General features: G+C 43.8%; 1 long non-coding RNA gene across 19 annotated transcripts in view; it reads left to right on the top strand.

The window, feature by feature from the left end:
* LOC307189637 overlaps positions 1-17265 on the top strand; it is a 2307304-nt gene that overhangs the window by 1552430 nt on the left and 737609 nt on the right. The window contains exon 11 of one of the 19 annotated variants that reach the window (XR_013829248.1): positions 8902-8981. The exons of the other annotated variants lie outside the window; for them this stretch is intronic. This is a non-coding gene — a long non-coding RNA (uncharacterized lncRNA). Of the gene's footprint in view, positions 1-8901; positions 8982-17265 lie in introns of those variants that run through there. 19 annotated transcript variants of the gene reach the window in all.

The following is a 17265-nucleotide window of genomic DNA, read 5'->3' as shown; positions in this document are numbered from 1 at the left end:
TGCAATTCCAGTCTACCTCCTGAAATCGGTTTCCTGCAATTCTGCCCTGCTTTCAAGTCCTCTTGGCAGCCTTACTTCAGTCTATTTTTGGACGATAGCTGTCATTTATAACTCTGCAGGTTTGTGAATTACAGTGCCCCTGAGCTCCTTTCTTCAACTCGCTTTCTTTTGAGCTGGCCGCAACACCGCAGGATGGCTTCAGGCCCTAAATTGGTTCCGGTACGGCACGCTGAGCCTTTGGTTATTTCCTCTTCCTGGTGGGAAATGAGAGTTAAATTTGCCCGTCCAGACACCTCCAGCTAGCCTCTCATTGGTTCTCGCTATTCCTGTTCAACTTCGGCAGAAATTGCAAACTGTGCCAAACAGGAGGTTAAAGGCGCTGACTCTCCAAGTGGGGAGAGTGTTAGTAAAGCGTCTGGAATGTTGCACCCGAGTACCAGGGGAGGAAAACTGAGACATATTTGAACACGTCTCCCGATCACATGGTTGGTCATACTCTGGGTTCCACATGCATGTTTTAGCTGAAGGAAGAATACCTAAAACCTGGGTAGTTGAAACCCGTGGAATGGGTACCATGCAATATGACTTCAAAGGGTCTTCATTTGCTCACCGAACCTCTCCAATCCTATCACTGTTGCGTTTTTGCCCCTGTACACATGCTTGATTCTCTTTCGGAGACATAGCAATCTATAGGTTTTAAGATACTTACTAGTCAGGTACATTCTTAGGCGTTTAATATGCGGTGTTGAGTCCATTTCGTTGAGCAAGGAGTAGCTCTTGTCTATTCCATATTTGGCTTAAGGAACTTTATCTGTGCTCATTGCAATCTCTGGTTTTATGCAGCACCCCAACTCACCTTTACCCTTAAGCAAGCATTAGTTGGTTTTCTAAATTTGAGACCCTGTTCTGTTCTGTAATTCAGTTCCTGTGTAGCCAAGTTTACATTCTGTGTATTACTGATATCTTATGATGTTTCTGTTTCTGTGTGACTTATTTCAGTTAGAATCATCATACCTGAATCCACTCATTGTGCTGCTAAGGGCCTGATGACACAGATTTCATTGCTGAGTGATATTGCTTTGTAAGTAAATACCACAACTTCTTTATCCATTTTTCACTTTCTGCGATGTTGAACTTGTACTGTAAACGAGGTTCTTGTAAACAGAGCCGTTCCAAACTTTGGGGTGGCTGTGTCTTTTTCATTTTAATTTCCCTAAGCTATAGGACCATAAGTGGAAGTGCCCTAGGTTCTGTTGCTTTGTTTTTTAGATGTGTCAGGAAACACCATACACTTCTCCCGAGTGGTTGTTGGCAATTTACATCCCGCCCATCAGCATAACAAGGCTCCCAGTTCTCCATGGCCTGTCCTGCCTTTCTGGATTTTACACTTTTTTCAGATGGCCCTTTTCACCAGGGGGAAGTGAGACTTCATTGTAGTGCAGATTTCCTTTGCAAGCTTGCTTGGTTGGCCAAAAAGGGCGTATGCGTTTTTTCCTGAATATATTCAGGAAAAAACGCATACGCCCTTTTTGGCCAAGTGCATCATTGTGGACGTTCTGCCTCTTTTCCTATGCTTTCAATGCAATTCCAGTCTACCTCCTGAAATCGGTTTCCTGCAATTCTGCCCCGCTTTCAAGTCCTCTTGGCAGCCTTACTTCAGTCAATTTTTGGACGATAGCTGTCATTTATAACTCTGCAAGTTTGTGAATTACAGTGCCCCTGAGCTCCTTTCTTCAACTCGCTTTCTTTTGAGCTGGCCGCAACACCGCAGGATGGCTTCAGGCCCTAATCTGGATCCGGCACGGCACGCTGAGCCTTTGGTTAATTCCTCTTCCTGGTGGGAAATGAGAGTTAAATTTCCCATCCAGACACCTCCAGCTAGTCTCTCATTGGTTCTCGCTATTCCTGTTCATCTTCCACAGAAATTGCAAACTGGGCCACACAGGAGGTTAAAGGGACTGACTCTCCAAGTCGGGAGAGTGTTAGTAAAGCGTCTGGAATGTTGCACCCGAGTACCAGGGTACGAAAACTGAGACATATTTCAACACGTCTCCCGTTCACACAGTTGATCATACTCTGGGTTCCACATGCATGTTTTAGCTGAAGGAAGAATACCTTAAACCTGGGTAGTTGAAACCCGTGGAATGGGTACCATGCAATATGACTTCAAAGGGTCTTCATTTGCTCACCGAACCTCTCCAATCCTATCACTGCTGCGTTTATGCCCCTGTACACATGCTTGATTCTCTTTCGGATACATAGCAATCCATAGGTTTTAAGATACTTACTAGTCAGGTACATTCTTAGGCGTTTAATATGCGGTGTTGAGTCCATTTCGTTGAGCAAGGAGTAGCTCTTGTCTATTCCATATTTGGCTTAAGGAACTTTATCTGTGCTCATTTCAATCTCTGGTTTTATGCAGCACCACAACTCACCTTTACCCTTAAGCAAGCATAAGTTTGTTTTCTAAATTTGAGACCCTGTTCTGTTCTGTAATTCAGTTCCTGTGTAGCCAAGTTTACATTCCGTGTATTACTGATATCTTATGATGTTTCTTTTTCTGTGTGACTTATTTCAGTTAGAATCATCATACCTGAATCCACTCATTGTGCTGCTAAGTGCCTGATGACACAGATTTCATTGCTGAGTGATATTGCTTTGTAAGTAAATACCACAACTTCTTTATCCATTTTTCACTTTCTGCGATGTTGAACTTGTACGGTAAACGAGGTTCTTGTAAACAGAGGCGTCCCAAATTTTTGGGTGGCTGTGTCTTTTTGATTTTAATTTCCCTAAGCTATAGGACCATAAGTGGAAGTGCACTAGGCTCTGTTGCTTTGTTTTTTAGATGTTTCAGGAAACACCATACACTTCTCCCGAGTGTCTGTTGGCAATTTACATCCCGCCCATCAGCATAACAAGGCTCCCAGTTCTCCAGGGCCTGTCCTGCCTTTCAGGATTTTACACTTTTTTCAGATGGCCCTTTTGACCGGGGGGAAGTGAGACTTCATTGTAGTGCAGATTTCCTTTGCAAGCTTGCATGGTTGGCCAAAAAGGGCGTATGCGTTTTTTCCTGAATATATTCAGGAAAAAACGCATACGCCCTTTTTGGCCAAGTGCATCATTGTGGACGTTCTGCCTCTTTTCCTATGCTTTCAATGCAATTCCAGTCTACCTCCTGAAATCGGTTTCCTGCAATTCTGCCCCGCTTTCAAGTCCTCTTGGCAGCCTTACTTCAGTCTATTTTTGGACGATAGCTGTCATTTATAACTCTGCAGGTTTGTGAATTACAGTGCCCCTGAGCTCCTTTCTTCAACTCGCTTTCTTGTGAGCTGGCCGCAACACCGCAGGATGGCTTCAGGCCCTAATCTGGTTCTGGCACGGCACGCTGAGCCTTTGGTTAATTCCTCTTCCTGGTGGGAAATGAGAGTTAAATTTGCCCGTCCAGACACCTCCAGCTAGTCTCTCTTTGGTTCTCACTATTCCTGTTCATCTTCCGCAGAAATTGCAAACTGGGCCAAACAGGAGGTTTAAGGCGCTGACTCTCCAAGTGGGGAGAGTGTTAGTAAAGCATCTGGAATGTTGCACCCGAGTACCAGGGGAAGAAAACTGAGACATATTTGAACACGTCTCCCGTTCACACGGTTGATCATACTCTGGGTTCCACATGCATGTTTTAGCTGAAGGAAGAATACCTGAAACCTGCAGAGTTGAGACCCGTGGAATGGGTACCATGCAATATGACTTCAAAGGGTCTTCATTTGCTCACCGAACCTCTCCAATCCTATCACTGCTGCGTTTATGCCCCTGTACACACGCTTGATTCTCTTTTGGAGACATAGCAATCCATAGGTTTTAAGATACTTACTAGTCAGGTACATTCTTAGGCGTTTAATATGGGGTGTCGAGTCCATTTCGTTGAGCAAGGAGTAGCTCTTGTCTATTCCATATTTGGCTTAAGGAACTTTATCTGTGCTCATTTCAATCTCTGGTTTTATGCAGCACCCCAACTCACCTTTCCTCTTAAGCAAGCATAAGTTGGCTTTCTAAATTTGAGACCCTGTTCTGTTCTGTAATTCAGTCCTGTGTAGCCAAGTTTCCATTCCGTGTATTACTGATATCTTATGATGTTTCTTTTTCTGTGTGACTTATTTCAGTTAGCATCATCGTACCTGAATCCACTCATTATGCTACCACGGGCCTGATGACATAGATTTCATTGCTGAGTGATACTGCATTGTACGTAAGTACCACAAGTTCTTTATCCATTTTTCACTTTCTGTGATATTGAACTTGTACGGAAAACGAGGTTCTTGTAAACAGAGGCGTCCCAAACTTTGGGGTGGCTGTGTCTTTTTGATTTTAATTTCCCTAAGCTATAGGACCATAAGTGGAAGTGCCCTAGGCTCTGTTGCTTTGTTTTTTAGATGTTTCAGGAAACACCATACACTTCTCCGGAGTGTCTGTTGGCAATTTACATCCCGCCCATCAGCATAACAAGTCTCCCAGTTGTCCATGGCCTGTCCTGCCTTTCTGGATTTTACACTTTTTTCAGATGGCCCTTTTGACCGGGGGGAAGTGAGACTTCATTGTAGTGCAGATTTCCTTTGCAAGTTTGCTTGTTTGGCCAAACAGGGCGTATGCGTTTTTTCCTGAATATATTCAGGAAAAAACGCATACGCCCTTTTTGGCCAAGTGCATCATTGTGGACGTTCTGCCTCTTTTCCTATGCTTTCAATGCAATTCCAGTCTACCTCCTGAAATCGGTTTCCTGCAATTCTGCCCCGCTTTCAAGTCCTCTTGGCAGCCTTACTTCAGTCTATTTTTGGACGATAGCTGTCATTTATAACTCTGCAGGTTTGTGAATTACAGTGCCCCTGAGCTCCTTTCTTCAACTCGCTTTCTTGTGACCTGGCCGCCACACTGCAGGATTGCTTGAGGCCCTAATCTGGTACCGGCACGGCACGCTGAGCCTTTGGTTAATTCCTCTTCCTGTTGGGAAATGAGAGTTAAATTTGCCCGTCCAGACACCTCCATCTAGTCTCCAATTGGTTCTCCCTATTCCTGTTCATCTTCCGCAGAAATTGCAAACTGGGCCAAACAGGAGGTTAAAGGCGCTGACTCTCCAAGTGGGGAGAGTGTTAGTAAAGCGTCTGGAATGTTGCACCCGAGTACCAGGGGAAGAAAACTGAGACATATTTGAACACGTCTCCCGATCAAATGGTTGATCATACTGTAGGTTCCACATGCATGTTTTAGCTGAAGGAAGAATACCTTAAACCTGGGTAGTTGAAACCCGTGGAATGGGTACCATGCAATATGACTTCAAAGGGTCTTCATTTGCTCACCAAACATCTCTAATCCTATCACTGCTGCGTTTATGCCCCTGTACACATGCTTGATTCTCTTTCGGAAACATAGCAATCCATAGGTTTTAAGATACTTACAAGTCAGGTACATTCTTAGGCGTTTAATATGCGGTGTTGAGTCCATTTCGTTGAGCAAGGAGTAGCTCTTGTCTATTCCATATTTGGCTTAAGGAACTTTATCTGTGCTCATTTCAATCTCTGGTTTTATGCAGCACCCCAACTCACCTTTACCCTTAAGCAAGCATAAGTTTGTTTTCTAAATTTGAGACCCTGTTCTGTTCTGTAATTCAGTTCCTGTGTAGCCAAGTTTACATTCCGTGTATTACTGATATCTTATGATGTTTCTTTTTCTGTGTGACTTATTTCAGTTAGAATCATCATACCTGAATCCACTCATTGTGCTGCTAAGGGCCTGATGACACAGATTTCATTGCTGAGTGATATTGCTTTGTAAGTAAATACCACAAGTTCTTTATCCATTTTTCACTTTCTGTGATGTTGAGCTTGTACTGTAAACGAGGTTCTTGTAAACAGAGCCGTTCCAAACTTTGGGGTGGCTGTGTCTTTTTGATTTTAATTTCCCTAAGCTATAGGACCATAAGTGGAAGTGCCCTAGGCTCTGTTGCTTTGTTTTTTAGCTGTTTCAGGAAACACCATACACTTCTCCCGAGTGGTTGTTGGCAATTTACATCCCGCCCATCAGCATAACAAGGCTCCCAGTTCTCCATGGCCTGTCCTGACTTTCTGGATTTTACACTTTTTTCAGATGGCCCTTTTGACCGGGGGGAAGTGAGACTTCATTGTAGTGCAGATTTCCTTTGCAAGCTTGCTTGGTTGGCCAAAAAGGGCGTATGCGTTTTTTCCTGAATATATTCAGGAAAAAACGCATACGCCCTTTTTGGCCAAGTGCATCATTGTGGACGTTCTGCCTCTTTTCCTATGCTTTCAATGCAATTCCAGTCTACCTCCTGAAATCGGTTTCCTGCAATTCTGCCACGCTTTCAAGTCCTCTTGGCAGCCTTACTTCAGTCTATTTTTGGACGATAGCTGTCATTTATAACTCTGCAGGTTTGTGAATTACAGTGCCCCTGAGCTCCTTTCTTCAACTCGCTTTCTTTTGAGCTGGCCGCAACACCGCAGGATGGCTTCAGGCCCTAAATTGGTTCCGGTACGGCACGCTGAGCCTTTGGTTATTTCCTCTTCCTGGTGGGAAATGAGAGTTAAATTTGCCGGTCCAGACACCTCCAGCTAGCCTCTCATTGGTTCTCGCTATTCCTGTTCAACTTCGGCAGAAATTGCAAACTGGGCCAAACAGGAGGTTAAAGGCGCTGACTCTCCAAGTGGGGAGAGTGTTAGTAAAGCGTCTGGAATGTTGCACCCGAGTACCAGGGGAAGAAAACTGAGACATATTTGAACACGTCTCCCGATCACATGGTTGATCATACTCTGGGTTCCACATGCATGTTTTAGCTGAAGGAAGAATACCTAAAACCTGGGTAGTTGAAACCCGTGGAATGGGTACCATGCAATATGACTTCAAAGGGTCTTCATTTGCTCACCGAACCTCTCCAATCCTATCACTGTTGCGTTTTTGCCCCTGTACACATGCTTGATTCTCTTTCGGAGACATAGCAATCTATAGGTTTTAAGATACTTACTAGTCAGGTACATTCTTAGGCGTTTAATATGTGGTGTTGAGTCCATTTCGTTGAGCAAGGAGTAGCTCTTGTCTATTCTATATTTGGCTTAAGGAACTTTATCTGTGCTCATTTCAATCTCTGGTTTTATGCAGCACCACAACTCACCTTTCCCCTTAAGCAAGCATAAGTTGGTTTTCTAAATTTGAGATCCTGTTCTGTTCTGTAATTCAGTTCCTGTGTAGCCAAGTTTACATTCCATATATTACTGATATCTTATGATGTTTCTTTTTCTGTGTGACTTATTTCAGTTAGAATCATCGTACCTGAATCTACTCATTATGCTGCTACGGGCCTGATGACATAGATTTCATTGCTGAGTGATACTGCATTGTACGTAAGTACCACAAGTTCTTTATGCATTTTTCACTTTCTGTGATATTGAACTTGTACGGTAAACGAGGTTCTTGTAAACAGAGGCGTCCCAAACTTTGGGGTGGCTGTGTCTTTTTGATTTTAATTTCCCTAAGCTATAGGACCATAAGTGGAAGTGCCCTAGGCTCTGTTGCTTTGTTTTTTAGATGTTTCAGGAAAGACCATACACTTCTCCCGAGTGTCTGTTGGCAATTTACATCCCGCCCATCAGCATAACAAGGCTCCCAGTTCTCCATGGCCTGTCCTGCCTTTCTGGATTTTACACTTTTTTCAGATGGCCCTTTTGACCGGGGGGAAGTGAGACTTCATTGTAGTGCAGATTTCCTTTGCAAGTTTGCTTGTTTGGCCAAAAAGGGCGTATGCGTTTTTTCCTGAATATATTCAGGAAAAAACGCATACGCCCTTTTTGGCCAAGTGCATCATTGTGGACGTTCTGCCTCTTTTCCTATGCTTTCAATGCAATTCCAGTCTACCTCCTGAAATCGGTTTCCTGCAATTCTGCCCCGCTTTCAAGTCCTCTTGGCAGCCTTACTTCAGTCTATTTTTGGACGATAGCTGTCATTTATAACTCTGCAGGTTTGTGAATTACAGTGCCCCTGAGCTCCTTTCTTCAACTCGCTTTCTTTTGAGCTGGCCGCAACACCGCAGGATGGCTTCAGGCCCTAATCTGGATCCGGCACGGCACGCTGAGCCTTTGGTTAATTCCTCTTCCTGGTGGGAAATGAGAGTTAAATTTGCCCATCCAGACACCTCCAGCTAGCCTCTCATTGGTTCTCGCTATTCCTGTTCATCTTCCGCAGAAATTGCAAACTGGGCAAAACAGGAGGTTAAAGGGACTGACTCTCCAAATCGGGAGAGTGTTAGTAAAGCGTCTCGAATGTTGCACCCGAGTACCAGGGTACGAAAACTGAGACATATTTGAACACGTCTCCCGATCAAATGGTTGATCATACTGTAGGTTCCACATGCATGTTTTAGCTGAAGGAAGAATACCTTAAACCTGGGTAGTTGAAACCCGTGGAATGGGTACCATGCAATATGACTTCAAAGGGTCTTCATTTGCTCACCGAACCTCTCCAATCCTATCACTGCTGCGTTTATGCCCCTGTACACATGCTTGATTCTCTTTCGGAGACATAGCAATCCATAGGTTTTAAGATACTTACTAGTCAGGTACATTCTTAGGCGTTTAATATGCGGTGTTGTGTCCATTTCGTTGAGCAAGGAGTAGCTCTTGTCTATTCCATATTTGGCTTAAGGAACTTTATCTGTGCTCATTTCAATCTCTGGTTTTATGCAGCACCACAACTCACCTTTACCCTTAAGCAAGCATAAGTTGGTTTTCTAAATTTGAGACCCTGTTCTGTTCTGTAATTCAGTTCCTGTGTAGCCAAGTTTACATTCCGTGTATTACTGATATCTTATGATGTTTCTTTTTCTGTGTGACTTATTTCAGTTAGAATCATCATACCTGAATCCACTCATTGTGCTGCTAAGGGCCTGATGACACAGATTCATTGCTGAGTGATATTGCTTTGTAAGTAAATACCACAACTTCTTTATCCATTTTTCAATTTCTGCGATGTTGAACTTGTACTGTAAACGAGGTTCTTGTAAACAGAGGCGTCCCAAATTTTGGGGTGGCTGTGTCTTTTTGATTTAAATTTCCCTAAGCTATGGGACCATAAGTGGAAGTGCCCTAGGCTCTGTTGCTTTGTTTTTTAGATGTTTCAGGAAACACCATACACTTCTCCCGAGTGTCTGTTGGCAATTTACATCCCGCCCATCAGCATAACAAGGCTCCCAGTTCTCCATGGCCTGTCCTGCCTTTCTGGATTTTACACTTTTTTCAGATGGCCCTTTTGACCGGGGGGAAGTGAGACTTCATTGTAGTGCAGATTTCCTTTGCAAGCTTGCTTGGTTGGCCAAAAAGGGCGTATGCGTTTTTTCCTGAATATATTCAGGAAAAAACGCATACGCCCTTTTTGGCCAAGTGCATCATTGTGGACGTTCTGCCTCTTTTCCTATGCTTTCAATGCAATTCCAGTCTACCTCCTGAAATCGGTTTCCTGCAATTCTGCCCCGCTTTCAAGTCCTCTTGGCAGCCTTACTTCAGTCTATTTTTGGACGATAGCTGTCATTTATAACTCTGCAGGTTTGTGAATTACAGTGCCCCTGAGCTCCTTTCCTCAACTCGCTTTCTTTTGAGCTGGCCGCAACACCGCAGGATGGCTTCAGGCCCTAAATTGGTTCCGGTACGGCACGCTGAGCCTTTGGTTATTTCCTCTTCCTGGTGGGAAATGAGAGTTAAATTTGCCGGTCCAGACACCTCCAGCTAGCCTCTCATTGGTTCTCGCTATTCCTGTTCAACTTCGGCAGAAATTGCAAACTGTGCCAAACAGGAGGTTAAAGACGCTGACTCTCCAAGTGGGGAGAGTGTTAGTAAAGCGTCTGGAATGTTGCACCCGAGTACCAGGGGAAGAAAACTGAGACATATTTGAACACGTCTCCCGATCACATGGTTGATCATACTCTGGGTTCCACATGCATGTTTTAGCTGAAGGAAGAATACCTAAAACCTGGGTAGTTGAAACCCGTGGAATGGGTACCATGCAATATGACTTCAAAGGGTCTTCATTTGCTCACCGAACCTCTCCAATCCTATCACTGTTGCGTTTTTGCCCCTGTACACATGCTTGACTCTCTTTCGGAGACATAGCAATCCATAGGTTTTAAGATACTTACTAGTCAGGTACATTCTTAGGCGTTTAATATGCGGTGTTGAGTCCATTTCGTTGAGCAAGGAGTAGCTCTTGTCTATTCCATATTTGGCTTAAGGAACTTTATCTGTGCTCATTTCAATCTCTGGTTTTATGCAGCACCCCAACTCACCTTTCCCCTTAAGCAAGCATAAGTTGGTTTTCTAAATTTGAGACCCTGTTCTGTTCTGTAATTCAGTTCCTGTGTAGCCAAGTTTACATTCTGTGTATTACTGATATCTTATGATGTTTCTTTTTCTGTGTGACTTATTTCAGTTAGAATCATCATACCTGAATCCACTCATTGTGCTGCTAAGGGCCTGATGACACAGATTTCATTGCTGAGTGATATTGCTTTGTAAGTAAATACCACAACTTCTTTATCCATTTTTCACTTTCTGCGATGTTGAACTTGTACTGTAAACGAGGTTCTTGTAAACAGAGCCGTTCCAAACTTTGGGGTGGCTGTGTCTTTTTGATTTTAATTTCCCTAAGCTATAGGACCATAAGTGGAAGTGCCCTAGGTTCTGTTGCTTTGTTTTTTAGATGTTTCAGGAAACACCATACACTTCTCCCGAGTGTCTGTTGGCAATTTACATCCCGCCCATCAGCATAACAATTCTCCCAGTTCTCCATGGCCTGTCCTGCCTCTGGATTTTACACTTTTTTCAGATGGCCCTTTTGACCGGGGGGAAGTGAGACTTCATTGTAGTGCAGATTTCCTTTTGAAGCTTGCTTGGTTGGCCAAAAAGGGCGTATGCGTTTTTTCCTGAATATATTCAGGAAAAAATGCATACGCCCTTTTTGGCCAAGTGCATCATTGTGGACGTTCTGCCTCTTTTCCTATGCTTTCAATGCAATTCCAGTCTACCTCCTGAAATCGGTTTCCTGCAATTCTGCCCCGCTTTCAAGTCCTCTTGGCAGCCTTACTTCAGTATATTTTTTGACGATAGCTGTCATTTATAACTCTGCAGGTTTGTGAATTACAGTGCCCCTGAGCTCCTTTCTTCAACTCGCTTTCTTGTGAGCTGGCCGCAACACCGCAGGATGGCTTCAGGCCCTAATCTGGTTCCGGCACGGCACGCTGAGCCTTTCGTTAATTCCTCTTCCTGGTGGGAAATGAGAGTTAAATTTGCCTGTCCAGACACCTCCAGCTAGTCTCTCATTGGTTCTCGCTATTCCTGTTCATCTTCCGCAGAAATTGCAAACTGGGCCAAACAGGAGGTTAAAGGGACTGACTCTCCAAGTCGGGAGAGTGTTAGTAAAGCGTCTGGAATGTTGCACCCGAGTACCAGGGGACGAAAACTGAGACATATTTGAACACGTCTCCTGATCACATGGTTGATCATACTCTAGGTTCCACATGCATGTTTTAGCTGAAGGAAGAATACCTTAAACCTGGGTAGTTGAAACCCGTGGAATGGGTACCATGCAATATGACTTCAAAGGGTCTTCATTTGCTCACCAAACCTCTCCAATCCTATCACTGCTGCGTTTATGCCCCTGTACACATGCTTGATTCTCTTTCGGAGACATAGCAATCCATAGGTTTTAAGATACTTACAAGTCAGGTACATTCTTAGGCGTTTAATATGCGGTGTTGAGTCCATTTCGTTGAGCAAGGAGTAGCTCTTGTCTATTCCATATTTGGCTTAAGGAACTTTATCTGTGCTCATTTCAATCTCTGGTTTTATGCAGCACCCCAACTCACCTTTACCCTTAAGCAAGCATAAGTTGGTTTTCTAAATTTGAGACCCTGTTCTGTTCTGTAATTCAGTTCCTGTGTAGCCAAGTTTACATTCCATGTATTACTGATATCTTATGATGTTTCTTTTTCTGTGTGACTTATTTCAGTTAGAATCATCATACCTGAATCCACTCATTGTGCTGCTACGGGCCTGATGACACAGATTTCATTGCTGAGTGATATTGCTTTGTAAGTAAATACCACAACTTCTTTATCCATTTTTCACTTTCTACAATGTTGAACTTGTACTGTAAACGAGGTTCTTGTAAACAGAGGCGTCCCAAACTTTGGGGTGGCTGTGTCTTTTTGATTTTAATTTCCCTAAGCTATAGGACCATAAGTGGCAGTGTCCTAGGCTCTGTTGCATTGTTTTTTAGATGTTTCAGGAAACACCATACACTTCTCAGGAGTGTCTGTTGACAATTTCCATCCCGCCCATCAGCATAACAAAGCTCCCAGTTCTCCATGGCCTGTCCTGCCTTTCTGGATTTTACACCTTTTTCAGATGGCCCTTTTGACCGGGGGGAAGTGAGACTTCTTTGTAGTGCAGATTTCCTTTGCAAGCTTGCTTGGTTGGCCAAAAAGGGCGTATGCGTTTTTTCCTGAATATATTCAGGAAAAAACGCATACGCCCTTTTTGGCCAAGTGCATCATTGTGGACGTTCTGCCTCTTTTCCTATGCTTTCAATGCAATTCCAGTCTACCTCCTGAAATCGGTTTCCTGCAATTCTGCCCCGCTTTCAAGTCCTCTTGGCAGCCTTACTTCAGTCTATTTTTGGACGATAGCTGTCATTCATAACTCTGCAGGTTTGTGAATTACAGTGCCCCTGAGCTCCTTTCTTCAACTCGCTTTCTTGTGAGCTGGCCGCAACACCGCAGGATGGCTTCAGGCCCTAATCTGGTTCTGGCACGGCACGCTGAGCCTTTGGTTAATTCCTCTTCCTGGTGGGAAATGAGAGTTAAATTTGCCCGTCCAGACACCTCCAGCTAGTCTCTCATTGGTTCTCGCTATTCCTGTTCATCTTCCGCAGAAATTGCAAACTGGGCCAAACAGGAGGTTTAAGGCGCTGACTCTCCAAGTGGGGAGAGTGTTAGTAAAGCATCTGGAATGTTGCACCCGAGTACCAGGGGAAGAAAACTGAGACATATTTGAACACGTCTCCCGTTCACACGGTTGATCATACTCTGGGTTCCACATGCATGTTTTAGCTGAAGGAAGAATACCTGAAACCTGAAGAGTTGAGACCCGTGGAATGGGTACCATGCAATATGACTTCAAAGGGTCTTCATTTGCTCACCGAACCTCTCCAATCCTATCACTGCTGCGTTTATGCCCCTGTACACACGCTTGATTCTCTTTTGGAGACATAGCAATCCATAGGTTTTAAGATACTTACTAGTCAGGTACATTCTTAGGCTTTTAATATGGGGTGTCGAGTCCATTTCGTTGAGCAAGGAGTAGCTCTTGTCTATTCCATATTTGGCTTAAGGAACTTTATCTGTGCTCATTTCAATCTCTGGTTTTATGCAGCACCCCAACTCACCTTTCCCCTTAAGCAAGCATACGTTGGCTTTCTAAATTTGAGACCCTGTTCTGTTCTGTAATTCAGTTCCTGTGTAGCCAAGTTTCCATTCCGTGTATTACTGATATCTTATGATGTTTCTTTTTCTGTGTGACTTATTTCAGTTAGCATCATCGTACCTGAATCCACTCATTATGCTGCCAAGGGCCTGATGACATAGATTTCATTGCTGAGTGATACTGCATTGTACGTAAGTACCACAAGTTCTTTATCCATTTTTCACTTTCTGTGATATTGAACTTGTACGGTAAACGAGGTTCTTGTAAACAGAGGCGTCCCAAACTTTGGGGTGGCTGTGTCTTTTTGATTTTAATTTCCCTAAGCTATAGGACCATAAGTGGAAGTGCCCTAGGCTCTGTTGCTTTGTTTTTTAGATGTTTCAGGAAACACCATACACTTCTCCTGAGTGTCTGTTGGCAATTTACATCCCGCCCATCAGCATAACAAGGCTCCCAGTTCTCCATGGCCTGTCCTGCCTTTCTGGATTTTACACTTTTTTCAGATGGCCCTTTTGACCGGGGGGAAGTGAGACTTCTTTGTAGTGCAGATTTCCTTTGCAAGCTTGCTTGGTTGGCCAAAAAGGGCGTATGCGTTTTTTCCTGAATATATTCAGGAAAAAACGCATACGCACTTTTTGGCCAAGTGCATCATTGTGGACGTTCTGCCTCTTTTCCTATGCTTTCAATGCAATTCCAGTCTACCTCCTGAAATCGGTTTACTGCAATTCTGCCCTGCTTTCAAGTCCTCTTGGCAGCCTTACTTCAGTCTATTTTTGGAAGATAGCTGTCATTTATAACTCTGCAGGTTTGTGAATTACAGTGCCCCTGAGCTCCTTTCTTCAACTCGCTTTCTTTTGAGCTGGCCGCAACACCGCAGGATGGCTTCAGGCCCTAATCTGGTTCTGGCACGGCACGCTGAGCCTTTGGTTAATTCTTCTTCCTGGTGGGAAATGAGAGTTAAATTTGCCCGTCCAGACACCTCCAGCTAGTCTCTCATTGGTTCTCGCTATTCCTGTTCATCTTCCGCAGAAATTGCAAACTGGGCCAAGCAGGAGGTTAAAGGGACTGACTCTCCAAGTCGGGAGAGTGTTAGTAAAGCGTCTGGAATGTTGCACCCGAGTACCAGGGGAGGAAAACTGAGACATATTTGAACACTTCTCCCGATCACATGGTTGATCATACTCTAGGTTCCACATGCATGTTTTAGCTGAAGGAAGAATACCTTAAACCTGGGTAGTTGAAACCCGTGGAATGGGTACCATGTAATATGACTTCAAAGGGTCTTCTTTTGCTCACCGAACCTCTCCAATCCTTTCACTGCTGTGTTTATGCCCCTGTACACACGCTTGATTCTCTTTTGGAGACATAGCAATCCATAGGTTTTAAGATACTTACTAGTCACCAACATTCTTAGGCGTTTAATATGGGGTGTTGAGTCCATTTCGCTGAGCAAGGAGTAGCTCTTGTCTATTCCATATTTGGCTTAAGGAAATTTATCTGTGCTCATTTCAATCTTTGGTTTTATGCAGCACCCCAACTCACCTTTCCCCTTAAGCAAGCATAAGTTGGTTTTCTAAATTTGAGACCCTGTTCTGTTTTGGAATTCAGTTCCTGTGTAGCCAAGTTTACATTCCGTGTATTAGTGATATTTTATGATGTTTCTTTTTCTGTGTGACTTATTTCAGTTAGAATCATCGTACCTGAATCCACTCATTATGCTGCTACGGGCCTGATGACATAGATTTCATTGCTGATTGATACTGCATTGTACGTAAGTACCACAAGTTCTTTATCCATTTTTCACTTTCTGTGATATTGAACTTGCACGGTAAACGAGGTTCTTGTAAACAGAGGCGTCCCAAACTTTGGGGTGGCTGTGTCTTTTTGATTTTAATTTCCCTAAGCTATAGGACCATATGTGGAAGTGCCCTAGACTCTGTTGTTTTGTTTTTTCGATGTTTCAGGAAACACCATACACTTCTCCCGAGTGTCTGTTGGCAATTTACATCCCGCCCATCAGCATAACAAGGCTCCCAGTTCTCCATGGCCTGTCCTGCCTTTCTGGATTTTACACTTTTTTCAGATGGCCCTTTTGACCGGGGAGAAGTGAGACTTCTTTGTAGTGCAGATTTCCTTTGCAAGTTTGCTTGGTTGGCCAAAAATGGCGTATGCGTTTTTTCCTGAACATATTCAGGAAAAAACGCATACGCCCTTTTTGGCCAAGTGCATCATTGTGGACGTTCTGCCTCTTTTCCTATGCTTTCAATGCAATTCCAGTCTACCTCCTGAAATCGGTTTCCTGCAATTCTGCCCCGCTTTCAAGTCCTCTTGGCAGCCTTACTTCAGTCTATTTTTGGACGATAGCTGTCATTTATAACTCTGCAGGTTTGTGAATTACAGTGCCCCTGAGCTCCTTTCTTCAACTCGCTTTCTTGTGAGCTGGCCGCAACACCGCAGGATGTCTTCAGGCCCTAATCTGGTTCCGGCACGGCACGCTGAGCCTTTGGTTAATTCCTCTTCCTGGTGGGAAATGAGAGTTAAATTTGCCCATCCAGACACCTTCAGCTAGTCTCTCATTGGTTCTCGCTATTCCTGTTCAACTTCCACAGAAATTGCAAACTGGGCCAAACAGGAGGTTAAAGGGACTGACTCTCCATGTGGGGAGAGTGTTAGTAAAGCGTCTGGAATGTTGCACCCGAGTACCAGGGTACGAAAACTGAGACATATTTGAACACGTCTCCCGATCACATGGTTGATCATACTCTAGGTTCCACATGCAAGTTTTAGCTGAAGGAAGAATACCTTAAACCTGGGTAGTTAAAACCCATGGAATGGGTACCATGTAATATGACTTCAAAGGGTGTTCATTTGCTCACCGAACCTCTCCAATCCTTTCACTGCTGTGTTTATGCCCCTGTACACATGCTTCATTCTCTTTCGGAGACATAGCAATCCATAGGTTTTAAGATACTTACTAGTCAGGTACATTCTTAGGCGTTTAATATGCGGTGTCGAGTCCATTTCGTTGAGCAAGCAGTAGCTCTTGTCTATTCCATATTTGGCTTAAGGAACTTTATCTGTGCTCATTTCGATCTCTGGTTTTATGCAGCACCCCAACTCACCTTTCCCCTTAAGCAAGCATAAGTTGGTTTTCTAAATTTGAGACCCTGTTCTGTTCTGTAATTCAGTTCCTGTGTAGCCAAGTTTACATTCCGTGTATTAGTGATATCTTATGATGTTTCTTTTTCTGTGTGACTTATTTCAGTTAGAATCATCATACCTGAATCCACTCATTGTGCTGCTAAGGGCCTGATGACATAGATTTCATTGCTGAGTGATATTGCTTTGTAAGTAAATACCACAACTTCTTTATCCATTTTTCACTTTCTGCGATGTTGAACTTGTATGGTAAACGAGGTTCTTGTAAACAGAGGCGTCCCAAATTTTGGGGTGGCTGTGTCTTTTTGATTTTAATTTCCCTAAGCTATAGGACCATAAGTGGAAGTGCCCTAGACTCTGTTGCTTTGTTTTTTCGATGTTTCAGGAAACACCATACACTTCTCCTGAGTGTCTGTTGGCAATTTACATCCCGCCCATCAGCATAACAAGGCTCCCAGTTCTCCATGGCCTGTCCTGCCTTTCTGGATTTTACACTTTTTTCAGATGGCCCTTTTGACCGGGGGGAAGTGAGACTTCATTGTAGTGCAGATTTCCTTTGCAAGTTTGCTTGGTTGGC

This window comes from Stenella coeruleoalba (assembly GCF_951394435.1).
Source record: "Stenella coeruleoalba genome assembly, chromosome: 7".
NCBI classification, from domain to species: Eukaryota; Metazoa; Chordata; class Mammalia; order Artiodactyla; family Delphinidae; genus Stenella; species Stenella coeruleoalba.
Note: the sequence above shows the minus strand (reverse complement) of the source record. Positions and strands in the feature narration are given on the sequence as shown.